Here is a 22,548-nt window from a genome sequence, read left to right as displayed (position 1 = left end):
AGAATGGATAAGCAAGGGGGAAGAAGGCATGGGTAAAAAGGGGGGAATCCTTGTTCCTTTATAAGGACGGAAGAGGCGATACGCCTCCCCACTTACCTAGTAAAATCGCTTATTCCCCAAGCGCCGTAATCGATGGCGCGGTTGGGTTACCCACACCCGTATTGATGAGAATCCTGTGATAAGGGGACACGATCTCTGCTTCGACAAGACGTGCCAAGAAAACCGCCTCGTGATATGTGCAGTGCTGGTTGGGAAAAACGGTTCGAATAAATGACCGGGCCGGGGGATGATGTCATGCTACCAAACGTGTCAGCATATTAGATTTGTGAAAATATTATTCTCTCTACGGCGGTATGTGGAATTTGTTTTGCAGAGCTGGACACTATCCTTGTGTTCAAAATCTTCTATGGAGTATTCGGGGGAAGAACCCGCCTTCCAATGCCGGAGACAAATTTGCGCGCCAGACTCATCGTCATTGAAACCTGGTTCAAGGGCTACTGAGGGAGTCCTGGATTAGGGGGTATCCATACAGCCGGACTATATCCTTTGGCCGGACTGTTGGACTGTGAAGATACAAGATTGAAGACTTCGTCCCGTGTCCGGATGGGACTCTTCTTGGCGTGGAAGGCAAGCTTGGCAATACAGATATGTAGATCTCCTTCCTTGTAACCGACTCTGTGTAACCCTAGCCCCCTCCGGCGTCTATATAAACCGGAGGGTTTAGTTCGTAGGACAAGAACAATCATACCATAGGCTAGCTTCTAGGGTTTAGCCTCTACGATCTCGTGGTAGATCAACTCTTGTAATGCTCATATCATCAAGATCAATCAAGCAGGAAGTAGGGTATTACCTCCATCGAGAGGGCCCGAACCTGGGTAAACATCGTGTCCCCCGCCTCCTGTTACCATCCGCCTTAGACGCACAGTTCAGGACCCCCTACCCGAGATCCGCCGGTTTTGACACCGACAGCGGGGATAACTTGTGCGCATCAGACTGGTCCTGAATGAGCCGGAGCACTAGGTCACCTTCTTGAAAGGTTCTGGACTTAAGCCGACGACTGTGATAACGACGCAGGTCCTGTTGGTAAATCGTCGAGCGGGCTGCTGCTAAGTCACGCTTCTTATCCAACAAGTCAAGTGCATCCTGACGGGCTTGTTCATTATTAGCTTCAACATAAGCCGCCACACGGGGCATGTCATGACGGATGTCACTTGGTAAAACCGCCTCTGCTCCATAAACCATGAAGAAAGGCGTATAACCCGTAGACCTGTTAGGTGTAGTATTGATGCTCCATATCACAGAAGGCACCTCCTCCACCCAACAACCCGGCGTCCGCTGTAAAGGGACCATGAGCCGGGGCTTAATGCCTTTCAGGATCTCCTGATTGGCTCTTTCAGCTTGACCATTGGATTGAGGATGAGCTACTGATGAAACATCGAGCCGGATATGCTCACATTGACAGAACTCTTCCATGGCACCCTTGGATAAATTAGTACCATTGTCAGTTATGATGCTGTGTGGAAAGCCAAAACGAAAGATCACCTTCTTCATGAATTGAACCGCCGTGGCTGCGTCACACTTACTGACCGGCTCTGCCTCGATCCATTTTGTGAATTTATCAACCACCACTAGGAGGTGTGTCTTTTTATCCTTGGACCTTTTGAAAGGCCCAACCATGTCAAGCCCCCAGACTGCAAACAGCCAAGTAATTGGAATCATCCTCAATTCTTGAGCCGGCACATGAGCTCATCGTGAGAATTTCTGGCAACCATCACATTTACTGACCAGATCCTCCACATCAGCATGTGTCGTTAGCCAATAAAAACCGTGACGGAAAGCTTTGGCCACAAGAGATTTTGAACCGGCATGATGACCACAATCGTCGTCATGGATCTCATGAAGAATTTGTTGACCTTCCTCAGGCGAAACACAACGTTGAAACGCTCTAGTAACACTGCGATGATGCAACTCACCATTAGCAATTGTCATCGACTTAGACCGCCGGACGATTTGTCTAGCAAAGGTCTCATCCTCGGGCAACTCGCCCCGGGTCATGTAAGCCAAATATGGTATTGTCCAGTCTGGGTTACGTGAAGAGCCGCCACCAATTGCACTTTTGGGTCAGGAACAGCCAAATCCTCCTCTGTAGGCAACTTGATAGAAGGTTTATGCAAAACATCTAAGAAAGTGTTAGGCGGCACCGGCTTACACTGAGATCCTAGCCGGCTTAAAGCATCCGCCGCCTCATTCTTCCTTCGATTAATGTGCCACTTGATAACCTTTGAAGTATCCAGCAACAGCATCAACTTCACGGTGATAAGCCACCATGAGAGGGTCCTTAGAATCCCACTTGCCTGACACCTGTTGAGCCACCAAATCTGAGTCGCCAAAGCACCTTGCCTGGCTTAAATTCATCTCCTTAGCTATCCCCAGACCATGGAGCAAGGCTTCATATTCAGTTGCATTGTTAGTACAGGGAAACATCAACCGTAGTACATAACAAAATTTGTCGCCTTGAGGGGAAGCTAAAACAACTCCAGCCCCCGAGCCCTCCAATTGCCTGGACCCATCAAAGTGAATAGTCCAGTATGTGTTATCCGGCTTTTCTTCAGGCGTCTGTAGTTCTGTCCAATCATTGATAAAGTCCACCAGTGCTTGAGACTTAATAGCAGTACGTGGTATATACTTTAGGCCATGATGCCCAAGTTCAATGGCCCACTTGGCGACTCGTCCTGTGGCTTCTCTATTCTGGATGATGTCTCCCAAAGGAGCAGAACATACCATAGTGAAAGTGCAACTATCCCTAGGTGGTTTTGGTAATTTATAACAACATATAGCTCATTGAGCTAATGATATTTCAAGATGATCATTTCAGGAAAGCTCAATGATTGGCATGGCATGGATGTGAAAGTGGAACCCTCAAAATGCTAAGGACAAAGAATTGGCTCAAGCCCACAAGTTCAAGACTCTTCATTTTATATTTTAGTGATCCAAGATCACATTGAGTCTTTAGGAAAAACCAATACTATCAAGGAGGGATGAGGTGTTGCTTAATGAGCCTCTTGCTTAATGTGCTTAATGATATGCTCCAAAATCCTCAGCTACTTTCCCATATCCAAAAATGACCTAAACCCTAAGCCAAATTCGGTCTTACCGATTCTTCCAATCCGGCGCCACCGAGTTCTACTTGTCATTTGCCACTGCCAAACCCTAGAAATTCGGTCCTACCGATAAGGTTCTCGGTCTCACCGAGATGGGGTTGCAAACTCTCTGTTTCCCTTTCATAACTTTTCGGTCTCACCGAAAGAGCGAATCGGTCCCACCGAGCATGCAATGTAAACTCTCTGTTTCCTTCTTGTAACTTTTCGGTCTCACCGAAAGAGCGAGTCGGTCCCACCGAGTTTACCTGACCAACTCTCTGGTTAGCTAATTGCCAAACTCGGTCTCACCGAGTTTGTGCAATCGGTCTCACTGAGATTACGTTATGCCCAAACCCTAACTGAATCGGTCTCACCGAGTTGCATGTCAGTCCCACCGAAATTCCTAACGGTCACTAGGTTTACTATTTCGGTCAGACCGAGTTTTCTGATTCGGTCCCACCGAGATTGGTAGATTGTGTGCAACGGTTGGATTTTGTGTGGAGGCTATAAATACCCCTCCACCTCCTCTTCATTCGTGGAGAGAGCCATCAGAACACATACATCATTCCAATCCATATGTTCTGAGAGAGAACCACCTACTCATGTGTTGAGACCAAGATATTCCATTCCTACCATATGAATCTTGATCTCTAGCCTTCCCCAAGTTGCTTTCCACTCAAATCTTCTTTCCACCAGATCCAAATCCTATGAGAGAGAGTTGGGTGTTGGGGAGACTATCATTTGAAGCATAAGATCAAGGAGTTCATCATCAACACATCATTTGTTACTTCTTGGAGAGTGGTGTCTCCTAGATTGGCTAGGTGTCACTTGGGAGCCTCCGACAAGATTGTGGAGTTGAACCAAGGAGTTTGTAAGGGCAAGGAGATCGCCTACTTCGTGAAGATCTACCGCTAGTGAGGCAAGTCCTTCATGGGCGATGGCCATGGTGGGATAGACAAGGTTGCTTCTTCGTGGACCCTTCGTGGGTGGAGCCCTTCGTGGACTCGCACAACCGTTACCCTTCGTGGGTTGAAGTCTCCATCAACGTGGATGTAGGATAGCACCACCTATCCGAACCACGGGAAAACATCCGTGTCTCCAATTGCGTTTGAATCCTCCAAACCCTTCCCTTTACATTCTTGCAAGTTGCATGCTTTACTTTCCGCTGCCAATATACTCTTGCATGCTTGCTTGAATTGTGTGATGATTGCTTGACTTGTCCTAAGATAGCTAAAATCTGTCAAGAACTAAAATTGGGAAAAGGCTAAGTTTTTATTTGGTCAAGTAGTCTAATCACCCCCCCTCTAGACATACTTTCGATCCTACAAGTGGTATCAGAGCTTTGGTCTCCATTTGCCTTGATCTCCATAGCTTTTGGTGATCATAGCCTTGGTTTCACAACCTAGGAGAGTATGGCGTCTAGCGAGGGAAATTATCATCGTAGAGGTCCTTACTTTGATGGTACTAATTTTGCTAGTTGGAAGCATAAAATGAAAATGCATATTCTTGGACATAACCCAGCCGTATGGGCTATTGTTTGTGTTGGTTTGCAAGGGGAGTTCTTTGATGGGAGAGAACCAAACCGTGAAGCTACCGCGGATGAGTTGAAGATGTTGCAATACAATGCTCAAGCTTGTGATATTCTCTTCAACGGATTGTGCCCCGAAGAATTCAACAAAATCAGCCGCCTTGAGAATGCAAAGGAAATTTGGGATACCTTGATTTATATGCACGAAGGTACCGAGTCCGTCAAGGAATCCAAGTTGGATGTGCTCCAAAGTCAACTTGACAAGTTCAAGATGAAGGATGGTGAAGGTGTCGCTGAAATGTACTCTAGGCTTGCTCTCATCACAAATGAGATTGCCGGCTTAGGAAGTGAAGAAATGACCGATAGATTCATCATCAAGAAGATCCTAAGAGCCTTGGACGGAAAATATGATACCGTGTGCACATTGATCCAAATGATGCCCAATTATAAAGATCTCAAGCCAACGGAAGTGATTGGAAGGATTGTTGCTCATGAGATGTCACTCAAGGATAAGGAGGAACTTCAGAACAAATCAAGTGGTGCCTACAAAGCCTCATGTGAAGTCCCCACATCATCAAGTGAGAAACAAAACTTCAATGAAGAATTGAGCTTAATGGTGAAGAACTTCAACAAGTTCTACAAGAGTAGAAGCAAAAATAGAAGCTTCAAGTCAAGGTCCTACAATGACAAAAGATCTTCTAGTCGAGAGCAAAACTGCTACAATTATGGAAGACCCGGACACTATTCCAATGAGTGTACAGCTCCTTACAAAAGAAGAGAAGATTCTCCAAAAAGAAGAAGCAAAGAATCACCACCAAGAGAGAGAAGGAGTAGAGATGATCGTTATGAACGAAGATACTCACGGAGAAGCAAGGATTCGGAAAGGAAGGAAAAATCATCAAGGAGCTACACAAAGCGAAGACATCAAGCTCATGTTGGTGAATGGGTATCCGGCTCCAACTCCGACAGCCACTCCGAGAGAAGTTATCACTCCGACTCCGAAGATACTCAAGATGAAGGTGTTGCCGGTCTAGCACTTGTGTCAACCAACTCCTACGACATATTTGACTCACCAAATGAAGGAATTGGAAGATGCTTCATGACCAAAGGTCCTAAGGTAACACACCCCGAGTATGTTGACTTTAATAGTGATGAAGATGACTTGTTAGGTGATGATGATTTGCTTGTTGACAACTCTAGTGATGAATATTATGGTGAAACATCAATTAATCATGCTAAAACGAATGACAATGATAAGGAGAAGATTGAGGCTCTAACTAAAGAACTAAACACTCTTAAGTTAGCTCATGAAACTATCTTCGAAGATCATCGAGAACTTTTAAGAGCTCATGAGAAATTACGCTTTGAAAAGCTCAACCTTGAGCGAGAGCATGAGTTCTTAAAAGCAATCAATGATGATCTCCGCAAGAAAAGTTCTTCTCACATTGCCAAGCGTTTACTTTTATCCACTTACATGCCTCAAGTCAAGACTAGTAACAAGAATAAGAAAGATTCTTCCTCTAGTAGTAACAATGACCATGCTAAATCCAATATTGTTGCTTCTAGTAGTTCTCTTGATTCCACTAATGATTCTCTTAGCCAAGTTACACTTGAGCAAGAAAATAGCTTATTGAAGGGAATTATAGAGAAAGGTGTTTACAAGAGCCTTGCCGGAAGTAAGCAATTCGAGGAAATTGTACGCAAGCAAGGAATGCACCGGAAGAATCAAGGTGTTGGCTTTGAACGAAAGTTCAATGCCAATGGAGTTGAGTGGGAAGAAGATCAATACCCCAAGACAAAGTTTGTCCCTCAACAAGAGAAGTATGATACTTCTTTCAAGGGGACACAAGCTCAAGATGATCTTCCACCACAAGACTACAAGCAAAAAGGCAAGGACAAGCTTCAAGAGGAGATTGATGCATTTGAAGAAGCTCCTAAGACCTTAGTCAAGTGGATTCCCAAGACTACCTAAAGTTCCACTACATCAAGTACGACTACAACTCCAAGGATTCCCATCAAGATGGTGTGGATCCAAAAGAACAAGAACTAAAGAGTTCTTGAGGGTGACTCCGCCAACATACTTCACTCTTATCATTTTGGCAAGAACAAGTGCAATCAACTTCCACATCTTGCACTAGTTCAAGGAGTCACAAACCCTCTTGTTGGTAAGACAAGGGACAAGGTAACCTAAAGTTTTCATGGACATCATCTTGTGTGTGCATCACTCTATGTCCATGGATATCCTTGTTTGTTCCTTGTGGGACTAACCCATGTAGGTATTGAAAGTGCAATTCACTCAAATGGATAGCTAAAAGTGATCTACATCAACATTGAGCATCCACATCTTCAACATCTACATGAAGTCATCATCGACAAAACCCAAGGTTAGTTCATCCCTCTTAGGGGGGGTATCACATCTAGGGGGAGCTTTACTCTAAGACTTGAGCTAAAGCAACTCTAAAGATGTGAATACAACAATGCTTTATGTAAAAGTGGTAACCCCACTTGAGCTTAAACGATGAGTATGACCTACGATCAAGTGTTCTCACTTGACTCCTAAGTCAGTATACTCATATATAGATGACCTAGTCATCGCAAATTGCTTGATAGATGCTAGAATTGGTTGTGCATGCTTTGCCACATATTTCATTCGCTGTCTTACTGTGTGAGCATGTTGGTTGCATATTTTACTCATTCGAGGACATCCACTTGTTGTTTTGATTGATTGGCTTTATCTTCTTTTGACAAGTGGATGGACAAGAATGCCTAAGAACCTCCTCTAGCTATCTATGCTCTTCTCGTCTCAAACTCTATTCATGTTGCATCACAAAATTTGATCAAGTCAAATTCGAACCACTCTGTGTGAGGAGCGCTCAGAGTCCCCGATTCGTCATAGACTTAACTTCCAAAACCTCTTTATGAATCTTGGTCTGACCGATACCATACTTTCGGTCCTACTGAGTTCATTAAGTTGATCTAGGTTTTCGATCTCGGTGCAACCGATTTGAACTTTTCGGTCACACCGAGTTGCAATAACTGCACACAGTTTTGCATCTCGGTGCCACCGAGTTGTTCCACTCGGTCACACCGACAGGGTCGGGCTATATATAGTGACGGGCAAAATTTTGGAAATTTCTCCGAAACCTCTTCGCCCGCGCGATAGCCTGCTCTGCCTCCAGGGTCTCCGGATCGTCTTCTCGCCGCCAGCAGCCTCAAGTCGCTGGTCTCCACCGCCGTCAACGGAATTCTGCCCCGCCGTTGCCGCCGTAGCGAGTCTCCGCCAAACTAGGGTATGGACTCGATCTTTGTGCTATTCTCCACTCCGATTCTTAGCACATTGTGATCATCATGATTCTTGCCACGATTGAAACACTCCTATCCAGTCAATGAACTCGTAGATTAGGTTTAATTTGAAAATTTTAGGGTTAGGTTTCCACCGAAACCATCTCGGACCCACCGAGTTGAAAAACTCGGTCCCACCGATCTGGCTTTTGCCATTGCACAAGTGAAACTCGGTCTGACCGAGAATAACTTATCGGTGCGACCGATTTTTGGAATTCTGTGAAACCCTAGCAGTCTCGGTGCCACCGAACTGTGACTCGGTCTGACCGAGTTCACTAGTTATGGTGCCAAAACTGCTTCGGTGTCACCGATTTTGAAAATCGGTAGATCCGAGATGCTTTCTGTGGGAAACTAAAACTAAGTTTTTGAATTATTCTTTTTCAAAGATCTCTGCTTTTTGTGATGCTTATCCACTCTATCTCATCCATAATCTGTTCACAGGGTCAGCAGTCAGTTTGCAACATGTCTAATCAAAGTGATAGCCAAAATTTGTCTGAGCAGCAAGTTGTGATGAGTGAGGGCACTAGCCCCTCAAGCTCTTCTGATGATGGCAGCAGGAGTACACCCAGCAATCTGCCTAAGGCTGCCACACGTCAAAGGAAGAAGAGAACCTCAGATTCTGAAGATGAGGACTATGTGGCAGAGGAAGAGGCCACATCAAAGAGAGCTGAGCCAGCTCAAGGCACAAAGCCAGGGCTGAAAATCAAAAGGCCAGCAGGCAGGCAGCCCATGTCTAAGGCAAGAGTTCCCACTTCCAAACCTAGGAAGGCTGCAACTGAAGAAACCATGAAGCTTACCCTAGAATCTGAAGAGGAAGCTGGTGGCCAAGGCAAGAAGAGGAAAGAGAGGGTGAAGAAGACTGTAGCCAGAGTCCTTGGCAAGGCCTCCATCATGGTAGATGAGGAGGAAGAAGAAGAGGTTGCTGCACCAGCACCCAAGGCAGCCAAACTCATGGGAGATGCTATAAGGTCAGGAACAGCTGCATCCAAGCCTAAGAGTGCACCAAAGAGAAACACACGAAGCATCCCAGCTGCAGAAAAGAACAAGGCCCCAGTGCCTGAAGCTGCTGAAGAAGAAGAAGAGAGTATCCTTAGAAAGCTCAAGCCCAAGATCCCAGACCACAACGATGCTCATTCGGTGGCTGAGGACATGAAGCTCAGGAGAGACTCAGGGCTAAAGAAGTGGAGAGAGGCAGATCCGTATGCTTCTAGGAGAAGGACTGCCGTGGATTACAGGTTTCATACCAAGGAGCAGCAAGATTTCTATGAGACTGTTTTGCTTGACAAGAAGCCAACCGTTTGTGACATGAGATGGGTCGACTGGACCTACATGAAGGAGCATGAAGAGCACTACCCCGGAGTATTTGACAGCTTCAGTGCGTGTGGAGTTGCAGACTTTGTTGGGCAAAAGCTCACAAAGTGGAATGAGGAGCTGATCATGCAATTCTACTCCACAGCACACTTTTATCCGGATGGAAGGATCACTTGGATGTCTGAAGGTACAAGGTACCAATCTACTGTTGAGGAATGGGCGAAGTTGATCAATGCCCCAGAGGAGCAGGATGATGACTTGGACATTTATGCCAAGAAAAAGATGGATCACAACTCCATGTCCAACATGTACAAGGAGATCCCGAATGAAGTACTTGACACGTTCAAGTTTGGCTCAGTGCACTATCTGCTCTCAGGATTGCCTACGATCAACTGGATCCTTAGGCACACCCTTCTGCCCAAATCTGGAGATCACAAGATGATCCGAGGTCATGCGATCAACTTGCTTCATGTCTTTGACGTGCCTCAGAAATTCAAGGTCATGAGTCTCATTGTGGAAACCATTAAGAGGACAGCTGCAGACCATAAGAGGAGTTGTGGGTATGCCCCACAGATTCAGGAGCTCATCAACTCCAAGATGGGCACGGGCGTGTATCTATTGGATAAGGAACACCTACCCATCCATCCAGATTTTGAGGATAACCAAGTGGTTATGACTGAGAATGAGCCCTCATCTGTTCAAGCACAAGCTAAGAAGGAGAAGGCAAGGAAGGAGAAAGCTGCCAGGATGCCTACTCAAGCGGAAGCATCCGATTACTTCTTGAAGACCAAACAAGAGCAGCTTGGTTACCTGATAGCGTCCACCCTGCGGATTGAGCAGAGTATAGCCACCCTGACTCAGAACCAGGCGAGCCTAGAGAGGATCATGGAACAGCGGTTCTATGACTTGGACATCAAGGTGACTGAGATACAGACTGCCGTGGAGCAGCTCCAGGACAACATGAACGAAAGGAGAGGCAGAACCACAACTCATGCTTTTGCCAGGGTGCCACGAGGTCCGAGGTCGTCTGCACTGCCAGCTGCTGACACTAGAGCTACAACATCTGCACCAGCTATAGCCTCAGTTCCACCAGCTCCAGCGTCCACTTCAGCCTCAACTCCTACCACATCTACTGAAGGCTTCGTCCTTGGCGTGCTCCGGACTCCACCACCACCTGAAGATCAAGCCTGAGCGTCGAATTAGCACTATGCATTTTCTAGGAACTTTTTGGTAACTTGTTGCCAAAGGGGGAGAAAATGTATAGATCGTAGGCTTCGAGAGAGTGTGTTGCTTTTATTCTCTCTTGTTTTTATTTGGTGGTTTTTCGAACTTTGTTTGCTTGTGTGCGAGATAATACGTCCTTATGCCTGTGAGACATCGATGATCAAGTGTTTGATCATAAGCTACACTTAATGTTTGCTTAATGCTTGCTTAAATATTATCATTCTATCTATTGTTTGTGATCATTCACTATTCTTGGTGATGAGTGCATGTATTTAAATCTTATCATTTTTGAGCGCTCCGCCAAGATGTATGTGACATGGAAGAGTAACCCCTGATTCTAACTCCTTGTGCATTTTCAGTCCAAAGCAAATTTTAAATATGCACAAATTTAGGGGGAGCTCTTACTTGTCCCATACTTCTCAAAGCGACGATGTATTTCATGATTATTATATTCTGTCGAAGCTTTGATCTATATGTTGTCATCAATTACCAAAAAGGGGGAGATTGAAAGTGCAACTATCCCTAGGTGGTTTTGGTAATTTATAACAACATATAGCTCATTGAGCTAATGATATTTCAAGATGATCATTTCAGGAAAGCTCAATGATTGGCATGGCATGGATGTGAAAGTGGAACCCTCAAAATGCTAAGGACAAAGAATTGGCTCAAGCCCACAAGTTCAAGACTCTTCATTTTATATTTTAGTGATCCGAGATCACATTGAGTCTTTAGGAAAAGCCAATACTATCAAGGAGGGATGAGGTGTTGCTTAATGAGCCTCTTGCTTAATGTGCTTAATGATATGCTCCAAAATCCTCAGCTACTTTCCCATATCCACAAATGACCTAAACCCTAAGCCAAACTCGGTCTTACCGATTCTTCCAATCCGGCGCCACCGAATTCTACTTGTCATTTGCCACTGCCAAACCCTAGAAATTCGGTCCTACCGATAAGGTTCTCGGTCTCACCGAGATGGGGTTGCAAACTCTCTGTTTCCCTTTCGTAACTTTTCAGTCTCACCGAAAGAGTGAATCGGTCCCACCGAGAATGCAATGTAAACTCTCTGTTTCCTTCTTGTAACTTTTCGGTCTCACCGAAAGAGCGAGTCGGTCCCACCGAGTTTACCTGACCAACTCTCTGGTTAGCTAATTGCCAAACTCGGTCTCACCGAGTTTGTGCAATCGGTCTCACCGAGATTACGTTATGCCCAAACCCTAACTGAATCGGTCTCACCGAGTTGCATGTCAGTCCCACCGAAATTCCTAACGGTCACTAGGTTTACTATTTCGGTCAGACCGAGTTTTCTGATTCGGTCCCACCGAGATTGGTAGATTGTGTGTAACGGTTGGATTTTGTGTGGAGGCTATAAATACCCCTCCACCTCCTGTTCATTCGTGGAGAGAGCCATCAGAACACATACATCATTCCAATCCATATGTTCTGAGAGAGAACCACCTACTCATGTGTTGAGACCAAGATATTCCATTCCTACCATATGAATCTTGATCTCTAGCCTTCCCCAAGTTGCTTTCCACTCAAATCTTCTTTCCACCAGATCCAAATCCTATGAGAGAGAGTTGAGTGTTGGGGAGACTATCATTTGAAGCACAAGAGCAAGGAGTTCATCATCAACACACCATTTGTTACTTCTTGGAGAGTGGTGTCTCCTAGATTGGCTAGGTGTCACTTGGGAGCCTCCGACAAGATTGTGGAGTTGAACCAAGGAGTTTGTAAGGGCAAGGAGATCGCCTACTTCGTGAAGATCTACCGCTAGTGAGGCAAGTCCTTCGTGGGCGATGGCCATGGTGGGATAGACAAGGTTGCTTCTTCGTGGACCCTTCGTGGGTGGAGCCCTCCGTGGACTCGTGCAACCGTTACCCTTCGTGGGTTGAAGTCTCCATCAACGTGGATGTAGGATAGCACCACCTATCCGAACCACGGGAAAACATATGTGTCTCCAATTGCGTTTGAATCCTCCAAACCCTTCCCTTTACATTCTTGCAAGTTGCATGCTTTACTTTTCGCTGCCAATATACTCTTGCATGCTTGCTTGAATTGTGTGATGATTGCTTGACTTGTCCTAAGATAGCTAAAATCTGTCAAGAACTAAAATTGGGAAAAGGCTAAGTTTTTATTTGGTCAAGTAGTCTAATCACCCCCCCCCCTCTAGACATACTTTCGATCCTACACATAGTGATGGGGTGACCCCGAAAATACTGCTTAAGCTTCCTGCTTGCCATGAACACCCCATAAACAAGCTTCTGCCAATGTGGATATCTTTGCTTAGACTCAATAAGCACCTCACTGATGTAGTAAACTGGTCGTTGAACCGGATGTTCCTTGCCGGCCTCCTTGAGCTCCACCACAATTGCCACACTGACAGCACATGAGTTAGCAGCCACATACAGCAATAAGGGTTCCTTATCAATGGGAGCAGCAAGAACCGGCGGCTCAGATAACTGTCTCTTCAAATCTTTGAAGGCAGCATTAGCAGCATCACTCCAGACAAAGTTGTCTGTCTTTTTCATCATTTGATACATCGGTATGGCCTTCTCCCCTAACCGGCTTAAAGCAGCAATATGACCCGCCAGTCGCTGAACATCATTGACGCATGCCGGCTTAGCCAAAGAGGTGATTGCCTTGATCTTCTCCGGGTTAGCCTCAATGCCTCTGTTAGAAACCACATAACCCAAAAGCTTACCTGCTCGCACACCAAACACACATTTGGCCAGGTTAAGCATCATTTTGTAGACCTGGAGATTATCAAAGGTCTCCTTCAGATCATCTATCAAGGTCTCCTTCTCTCTAGATTTCACCACAATATCATCCACATAAGCATGAACATTGTGCCCAATCTGATCGTGGAGACAGTTCTGCACACATCGTTGATAACTCGCCTGGGCACTCTTGAGCCCAAATGGCATAGATACATAACAGAAGGCCCCAAACGGAGTGATGAAGGCCATCTTCTCCTGGTCCTTAACTGCCATTTTGATCTGATGATAACCAGAGTAAGCATCCAAGAAGCTCAAATGCTCGCAACCTGCCGTAGCATCAGTAATTTGATCAATACGGGGAAGAGCAAAAGGATCAGCCGGACAAGCCTTATTTAAGTCCGTATAATCCACACACATCCGCCAGGTGCCGTTCTTTTTAAGTACTAGCACCGGGTTAGCCAACTACTCCGGGTGAAAAACTTCAACAATAAACCCGACCGCCAAGAGCCGGGCCACCTCCTCATTGATAGCTTTACGTATCTCCTTGTTAAACCATCGAAGGAACTGCCTGACCGGCTTAAACTTTGGATCAATATTAAGAGTGTGCTCAACGAGTTCTCTCGGTACACCCGGCATGTCAGAAGGTTTCCATGCAAAGATGTCCCGGTTCTCACGGATGAACTCGATGAGCGCGCTTTCCTATTTAGGATCCAGATTGGCACTGATACTGAATTGCTTAGATGAGTTGCCCGGAACAAAGTCAACAAGCTTGGTGTCATTAGCTGACTTAAATTTCATCACCGGGTCATGCTCTGTGGTTGGTTTCTTCAGAGACGTCATGTCCGCCGGGTCAACGTTGTCCTTATAAAATTTCAACTCTTCTGCTGCACAAACAGATTTGGCATAAGCGGCATCACCTTCCTCACATTCTAGGGCTATCTTCCGACTCCCACGTACCGTGATAGTGCCCTTGTGACCCGGCATCTTAAGCTGTAGGTAAACATAACACGGCCGTGCCATGAACTTGGCATAAGCCGGCCGTCCAAACAGAGCGTGATATGGGCTCTTGATCTTGACCACTTCAAAGGTTAATCTCTCAGCCCTAGAATCATGCTCATCTCCAAAGGCTACCTCCAGCTCAATCTTACCAACTGGGTATGCCGACTTACCAGGCACCACTCCATGGAAAACAGTGTTGGATGTCTTAAGATTTTTTTCAGTCAACCCCATACGACGAAAGGTCTCATAATAGAGGATGTTGATGTTGCTGCCTCCATCCATGGGTACTTTAGTGAATTTATATCCACCAACTTGAGGTGCCACCACCAAGGCTAACTGACCCGGATTGTTAACCCGGGGAGGGTGATCTTCCCTGCTGGGGGAGTCCTGGATTAGGGGGTATCCAGACAGCCGGACTATATCCTTTGGTCGGACTGTTGGACTGTGAAGATACAAGATTGAAGACTTCGTCCCGTGTCCGGATGGGACTCTCCTTGGCGTGGAAGGCAAGCTTGGCAATACGGATATGTAGATCTCCTTCCTTGTAACCGACTCTGTGTAACCCTAGCCCCCTCCGGTGTCAATATAAACCGGAGGGTTTAGTCCGTAAGACAACAACAATCATACCATAGGCTAGCTTCTAGGGTTTAGCCTCTACGATCTCGTGGTAGATCAACTCTTGTAATACTCATATCATCAAGATCAATCAAGCAGGAAGTAGGGTATTACCTCCATCGAGAGGGCCCGAACCTGGGTAAACATCGTGTCCTCCGCCTCATGTTACCATCCGCCTTAGACGCACAGTTTGGGACCCCCTACCCGAGATCCGCCGGTTTTGACACCGACATTGGTTCTTTCATTGAGAGTTCCACTATGCCATCACCGTAAGGCTTGATGGCCCCTTCAATCATCTATAACGATGCGGTCTAGGGCAAGGTTTTCCTCCCCGGACAAATCTTCGTATTCGGCGGCTTCGCACTGCGGGCCAACTCGCTTGGCCATCTGGAGAAGATCAAGAGCTATGGCCCTGGCCATCAGGTTAGGTTTGGAAACTTGAACTACACCGTCGACATTGCGGCGACTTGATCTTCGACGGATTCGAGCCCATGTCAGGTGCGCCGCACAATCACGACGAGCATGGTTTAGCTCTGCCGTCGGACAGTGTTCGGGAGATCACACCTGCAACCGCTCCGGCCCTTAATCCGGAGCAAATCACGCCATCCGAGGACGAGGGGGTAGACCCGCCATGGAGGCCACACTTTTAGTGGCGATCGAGCCGGATACTGACTTCACCCCTTACGAGAGTCGTGCTGCCGAATCACGGGATTCATCTCCGGCCACGGACTCCGGGCCGCCTGCGTCCGCGCCTATCGAATCCGATTGGGCACCGATCATGGAGTTTACCTCCGCGGATATCTTTCAGCACTCGCCTTTTGGCGACATGCTAAATTCATTAAAGTCTCTCTCCTTGTCAGGAGAACCTTGGCCAAACTATGTCCGGCTAGAATGGGATGCGGACAATGAAGAAATTCACTCCACACCCACCACCCACTTAGTAGCCATTGTCGACGACTTAACCGACATGCTCGACTTCGACTCCGAAGACACCGACGGTATGGACGACGATGCAGGAGACGAACAGGAACCACTGCCCACAGGGCACTGGACCGCCACCTCATCATATGATATATACATGGTGGATACAGCCAAAGAAGGCAATGGCGACAAGACGGCGGAAGACGACTCCCCCAAGAAGCAGCCCAAGCAGCGATGTCAGCGGCGCCGCTCTAAGTCCCGACATAGCAAAAGCAGTGATACCAGCACCAGAGACAATAACACTCCGGATAGTGCCGAAGACAACAATCCCCTCCAGCATGATTTAGATCGGGAGGGTGAACAAGCTAGCCCTCCAGAACAGGCAGCAGAGGGAGAAACAGAGGATGACAATTAAATGCGTCTCTCCGAAGACGAGGTGAGCCTCGACGACGAAGAATTTATCGTACCTAAGGATCCCATCGAGAAGGAGCGCTTCAAGCACCGGCTTATTGCCACAGCAAATAGCCTGAAGAAAAAGCAACAACAGCTTCGAGCTGATCAAGATTTGCTAGCAGACAGATGGGCAGAAGTCCTGGCAGCCGAGGAATACGAACTCGAACGCCCCTCCAAGAATTACCCAAAACGCAGGATGCTACCCCGACTCGAGGAGGAAGCATTGAAACCTACATCACCGGCGTATGATGCAGCGGACCGGCCACCTCGTGGCCGAGACAAAGAGGCGTTTTAGCCTGAAGTTCAGCCTGCACCCCGCCGCCACTCAAAAAAATACCAAGACCCGGGGCAACACGTGCGACCTGCGAGACGTATTGGAAAGCAGGGCAAAACATGCAAGATCGATATACGGGTCACGGGGGTGCGCACCAATGCGCAACGATGATCGTCACACCGGATACACTAAAAGTAAATCCGGCCGGGCCGAATATAACAGACAAGACTCATGCGAACTACGTCGCGATATAGCCCGGCACAGAGGCGCCGCACACCCCCTATGCTTCACTGATGAAGTGATGGATCACGAATTCCTAGAGGGGTTTTAACCCGTAAACATCGAATCATACGATGGTACAACAGATCCCGCGGTATGGATTGGGGATTTCCTCCTCTACATCCACATGGCTCGCGGTGATGATCTACATGCCATCAAGTACCTCCCACTAAAACTCAAAGGACCAGCTCGGCACTGGCTGAATAGCTTGCTAGCAGACTCCGTTCGTAGTTGGGAGGATTTGGAAGATGCATTCCTCGACAACTTCCAAGGCACTTATGTGCGACCGCCGGATGCTGATGACTTGAGCCATATAACTCAACAGCCAGGGGAATCAGCCAGGCAATTCTGGACACGGTTCCTAAATAAGAAAAACCAAATAGTCAACTGTCCGAACGCAGAGGCCTTAGCGGCATTCAAGCATAACATCCGCGACGAGTGGCTCGCCCGGCACCTCGGCCAGGAAATTCCGAAGTCGATGGCAGCCCTCACGACACTCATGACCCGCTTTTGTGCGGGCGAAGACAGCTGGCTTGCTCACAACAACAACACATCACGGAATCCGGGCACTTCAGATACTAAAGATGCCAATGGCAGACCACGTCGTAACAGACACAAGCGCTGCAACAACGGCGATAACGCCAAAGATACGGCAGTCAATGCCGGATTCAGAGGCTCTAGATCCGGTCAGCGGAAAAAGCCATTCAAAAAAAGCACTCCGGACCCGTCCAGTTTGGACTGCATACTCGATCGCTCGTGTCAAATCCACGGCACCCCCGATAAGCTAGCCAATCACACCAACAGAGAATGTTGGGTGTTCAAGAAGGCCGGCAAGTTAAATGCCGAAAACAAGGACAAGGGGCTGCATAGCGATGACGATGAGGAGCACAGGCCGCCGAACATTGAAGGACAGAAGAGGTTCCCCCCGCAAGTTAAGACGATGAACATGATATACGCAACCCACATTCCCAAGAGGGAACGGAAGCGTGCACTAAGGGACGTCTATGCGATGGAGCCCGTCGCCCCAAAGTTTAACCCATGGTCCTATTGCCCGATCACCTTTGATCGCAGGGACCACCCCACCAGTATCCGTCACGGCGGATCCGCCGCATTGGTCCTAGACCGCATCATCGACGGATTTCACCTCACCCGAGTCCTTATGGACGGCGGCAGCAGCCTGAACCTGCTCTATCAGGATACAGTGCGCAAAATGGATATAGATCCCTCGAGGATCAAACCCACCAAAATCACCTTCAAGGGTGTCATTCCAGGTGTAGAGGCCCATTGCACGGGCTCAATCACGCGGGAAGTGGTCTTCGGATCTCCGGACAACTTCCGAAGCGAGGAGTTACTCTTTGATATCATCCCATTTCGCAGTGGCTATCACGCACTGCTCGGGTGAACTGCATTTGCAAAATTCAATGCGGTACCGCATTACGCATATCTCAAGCTCAAAATACCAGGACCTAGGGGGGGTCATCACAGTCAATGGAAACACAGAACGCTCGCTCCGCACGGAGGAGCATACTGCGGCCCTCGCAGCAGAAGCACAAAGCAGCCTCTTAAGGCAAACCGCCAATTCGGCGATACAGCCCCCGGACACTGTCAAGCGAGTCTAGACTAACCTGCAACAGGATCGTCTGGCACGTTCAGAGCTCGCCTAGCAATTCGGACCCCGTCCTGGTCCCAGTCAAGCAACGAAATCTGTGTCATGCGTACATAATTACGCACTAAAAATACCATGGACATAGGCGGAGGCACAGTCAGGGCACGTCCCACAATACGGCTTAGCCGCCCTAGGGGCTACATACCTTTATCACTTCTTATCTTTCAGGACCTTACTCTCTGGAAGCCCTTTCCGGCAGTATAATAGCCGGACACATTACGGGAAGGAACAACCAAGAAGGCAAGAAGCTAAGACGTACAAGGGAACCCCCAGGTGGTCTCTACTAACAATCGACACACCAATTATTTTTTACACCCATACGCAGCTTGCCCTTGGATAGGACATGTCAAATAGTCCTTTTTTCTGCTTATTGCACTACTTGTATCAGTACGCTCCGACGTATCATCTCAATAACAAAGCATAGCATTAGTGTATTATTGCATTTTCCATCCTTTTCTATTATATGTCCATTTACGACAACTTGCACCCGTACATTCTGGTACGGTCAGTACGCCAGGGGCTTTTTTGTATGCCCCAGAATACGGCGTGAGAAGTCCGAACACTTTCGACAGTGCGACACCCCGAACTTATAGCATTATATGCATTACTCTGAATCATGTCTTGGGTCAATAGTTGGGTTTGCCCGGCTCCCATATTTTGGTACCTTATGTTCCGCTATATCGGCTAAGGTAGCGCTGGGAGAACTACTGCGATTGTGTCCCGGTTCTTCCGGACGAGCACCTCAGTAGAGAAAGCCGAAAAGTGACTCTCGTGATAAGGCGAGAGTTGGTCGCTGTTCGAGAGGTCTCAAGTCCTTAAAGACTTTTTCCGCTTCGGGCGAGGAGTCGGCCTTGCCCAACTTAGGCGTATATAGCGCCCCAAATTCGGCCTTCCGAATACTAGGGGCTTCGCCAAAATTTAAAATTGTAGACTTCTATGGCTAAGTGAGAGTGATAAAGCCTTATAGTCCGATTGCCTGGTTCGTTGTGCTGAACACCTCCCTCGAAGGACCCAAAATTGGGGTAAAGAGTGCTCAAGTTTATCCCGAACACCCCAGTACTAGTTACATGGGGGCAGAAGCCGACGAATGGCCAACTCTTAGATTTTATAAATGGCCGCACAGAAGGTAATATTTTAAATTCCAAAAAGCATTACATAGCACAAATGAACTTGTTTCGCATTACAGGATCACATGAGCATGTTCATTCAAAAATTACATCTCTAGCACACTCCTCCGCCACAAGGCGGGAACCCTTCAGGACACTGTCATAATACATTTCGGGGCGGCGATGCTCCTTGCCCTCCGGCAGCCCCTCCTTCACCAGCTTCATGGCGTCCAGCTTCGCCCAGTGTACCTTCGCCCAGGCAAAAGCCCTGCGCGCACCCTCGATGCAGATGGACCGCTTTATGACTTCAAGTCGTGGGCAGGCATCCACAAGCCGCCTCACCAGGCTGAAGTAGCTGTTTGGCAGGGGCTCACTAGGCCACAGCCGGACTATGAGACCCTTCATGGCCTGTTCGGCGGCCTTGTGAAGCTCGACCAGTTGCTTCAGCTGGTCGCTCAAGGGCATCGGGTGTTTGGTCCCAGTATATTGAGACCAGAACAACTTCTCCGTCGAGCTCCTTTCCTTAGCTCGGTAAAACTCCGCGGCATCTAGCACACTACGGGGAAGATCTGTGAGCGCTCCTGGAGAGCTCCGAATTCGGGTAAGTAAAAGGAAAGTTTCCCTCACATGCTTGCTTTGCATAATGAATGCCTTACCCGCTGCTATCTTCTTCACTACATCAATCTCCTGGAGGGCCTTATGGGCTTCAGCCCTGGCGTTCTGTGCGCTTCCGAGTGCCTTCGCAAGCTCGGACTCTCGCGTCTTAGAGTTAAGATCCAAGGACTCGTGCTTTTTGGCAAGAGCCTTGAGTTCTTGCTGCACCTCGCCTACCCGGGCATCTTCCTTTTCTCGCTCAGTGCGCTCCTTGGCCGCTTTGTTTTCGGCCTCAGATAGCGCCTCCTTGAGGGTCGCCACTTCGGTCGTGGCCCCTGGCAAATTCATGATGATCCTATTATTCTACAACCAACTTTCTTTTTAATATATATGGACAAGGTATTGCTTACCTTTGCTCTCCTCGACCTACCTCTTGGCAAGGCCGAGCTCTTCCTTGGACTGCTAATGGTCCTGCTTCAGTGCAGCGACCTCCGCAGTACGTGCGGCGGCGGTCAGCAGCAATGCCTACGTATGCACATAGACATATTCTGGTTAATGTCCTGAGTCATGATTTGATCCTCTATTCGGCCTTTCTTCGTAAACGCCAAACAGAGCATCAGGGGCTACTGTCTATGCGGTAATATTTTCCTATATTTTCAACTCACCTCACAGCCTGTTAGGAGGCTAGCACAAGCTTCAGTTAGTCCGCTCTTGGCGCACTGAACCTTCTCGATCACCGCACTCATGATAGTGCGGTGCTCTTTGTCGATGGAAGCGCCACGAAGTGCTTCCAGCAAGTTGTCTGGTACCTATGGATGGACAGAGGTCACCGGCACGGGTGGCTTGCCCCTCTTAACGGGGGGTCGCCTGCCGCAGTCCGGAACCACTGGAGGTTCCGACGCAGTGTTCGGCCGAGGGCCGAAATTGGAGCCCATGGGAGTCTTTCTCCCTTTACGCCCAGGGTCCGGAAGGTCGCCTCGAGGCGCCCCCAGGACTACCTCCCCTCGGCTTGGTGCCTTCTAAGACAACACCTCGGTGTTGTCCGTAGGGCAAGGGGTGGTGGCGGTCAGGAGTGAATCACTGTTCATATCCGACGAGTCCAAAGAACCGTCCGACGAAGATACGTCGATACGGGCTCGGGACGGACTGCATAAGCATATTCGGCGTAAGAAGAAGCGGTGCAATTTAAGCATACTATGAATTACTATGGTATCCGGATACTTACGACTTCGCCAGGGGCTTTTCCCTAGGCAACCACTCGTCGTCGCTATAGGCGGCGTTCATGGAGCAGTCCGTAAGGAGGGTCCTTCCCTTCTTGGACCCTTCGGCCTCCCCGGTTGGGGCGGCCTTCCTTTTCTTGTCTCCCCCGGCTGGTGTCACGACCGGGTTTTCCGGACATAAATTTCCAGAAAATGGCCGTTGTGCTCACCAGCCCCAGGATTACTGTTAGCTGATGAGGCAGCAACTTGTTACAGAATTTCCAAGCAAGAGTAAAATGTGTAGTACAAGACCATTGTGGCCCATGAGTACATCAAATGGTTTTCTAGTGGTTGATGGCGGAAGCGGTTTGTGAGACATCAGTGTCTATGGGACTCCATTTCCCATAGGAACAGCTGACCAGGTTAACTCCTATCTTCGCGAGGCTGCTATCACCGTTGCTTAGTTTCCGGGGCTGTCACCGCAATGCTCCTCTCCATGCAGAAATCTGGCCAAGACGATAGCCAGGGACAAGCCAGTGAGTACTTTGAATGTACTCGCAAACATTAAGAACACAGGTATAATATAATTGATAATCATGCGCGAAAAAAAAAATTATGAACACATCGTCAGTCATAAATAAAATATCTTTTATGCATGCAAGCAGGTTATTATCATGCAACGTGAATAAGCGGTAATAGAGTGGGAATAAAAATGCCACAGTCGGGCGTCTGAGCGACACCACATAAAGGGCTTTAAAAGAAATGCCACAGTCGGGCGTCTGAGCGACACCACATAAAGGGCTTTAAAAGAAATGCCACAGTCGGGCGTCTCAGCGACACCACATAAAGGGCTTTAAAAGAAATGCCACAGTCGGGCGTCTGAGCGACACCACATAAAGGGCTTCAAAAGAAATGCCACAGTCGGGCGTCTGAGCGACACCACATAAAGGGCTTTAAAAGATAAATAATCACAATGAATATCCAGGAGGTAGAACCGTCCCAGGGATACTCAATAATATAATTAATGCAACGGGTTAGTCCATTACAAGATAATAATCATAATCTTCACGAGTCACAAGTCACGGTCCAAGTTCTGGTTTAACAATTTCTCCTCCGAAGACCGACACTAAGACCAACACTTGACCCATCCCAGACTGTAATCCTTAACCACGGACACGGC

Source organism: Triticum urartu, chromosome 2A (assembly GCF_056163025.1).
Source record: "Triticum urartu cultivar PI428250 chromosome 2A, HENAU_Tu73, whole genome shotgun sequence".
Classification (NCBI taxonomy): domain Eukaryota; kingdom Viridiplantae; phylum Streptophyta; class Magnoliopsida; order Poales; family Poaceae; genus Triticum; species Triticum urartu.
Note: the sequence above shows the minus strand (reverse complement) of the source record.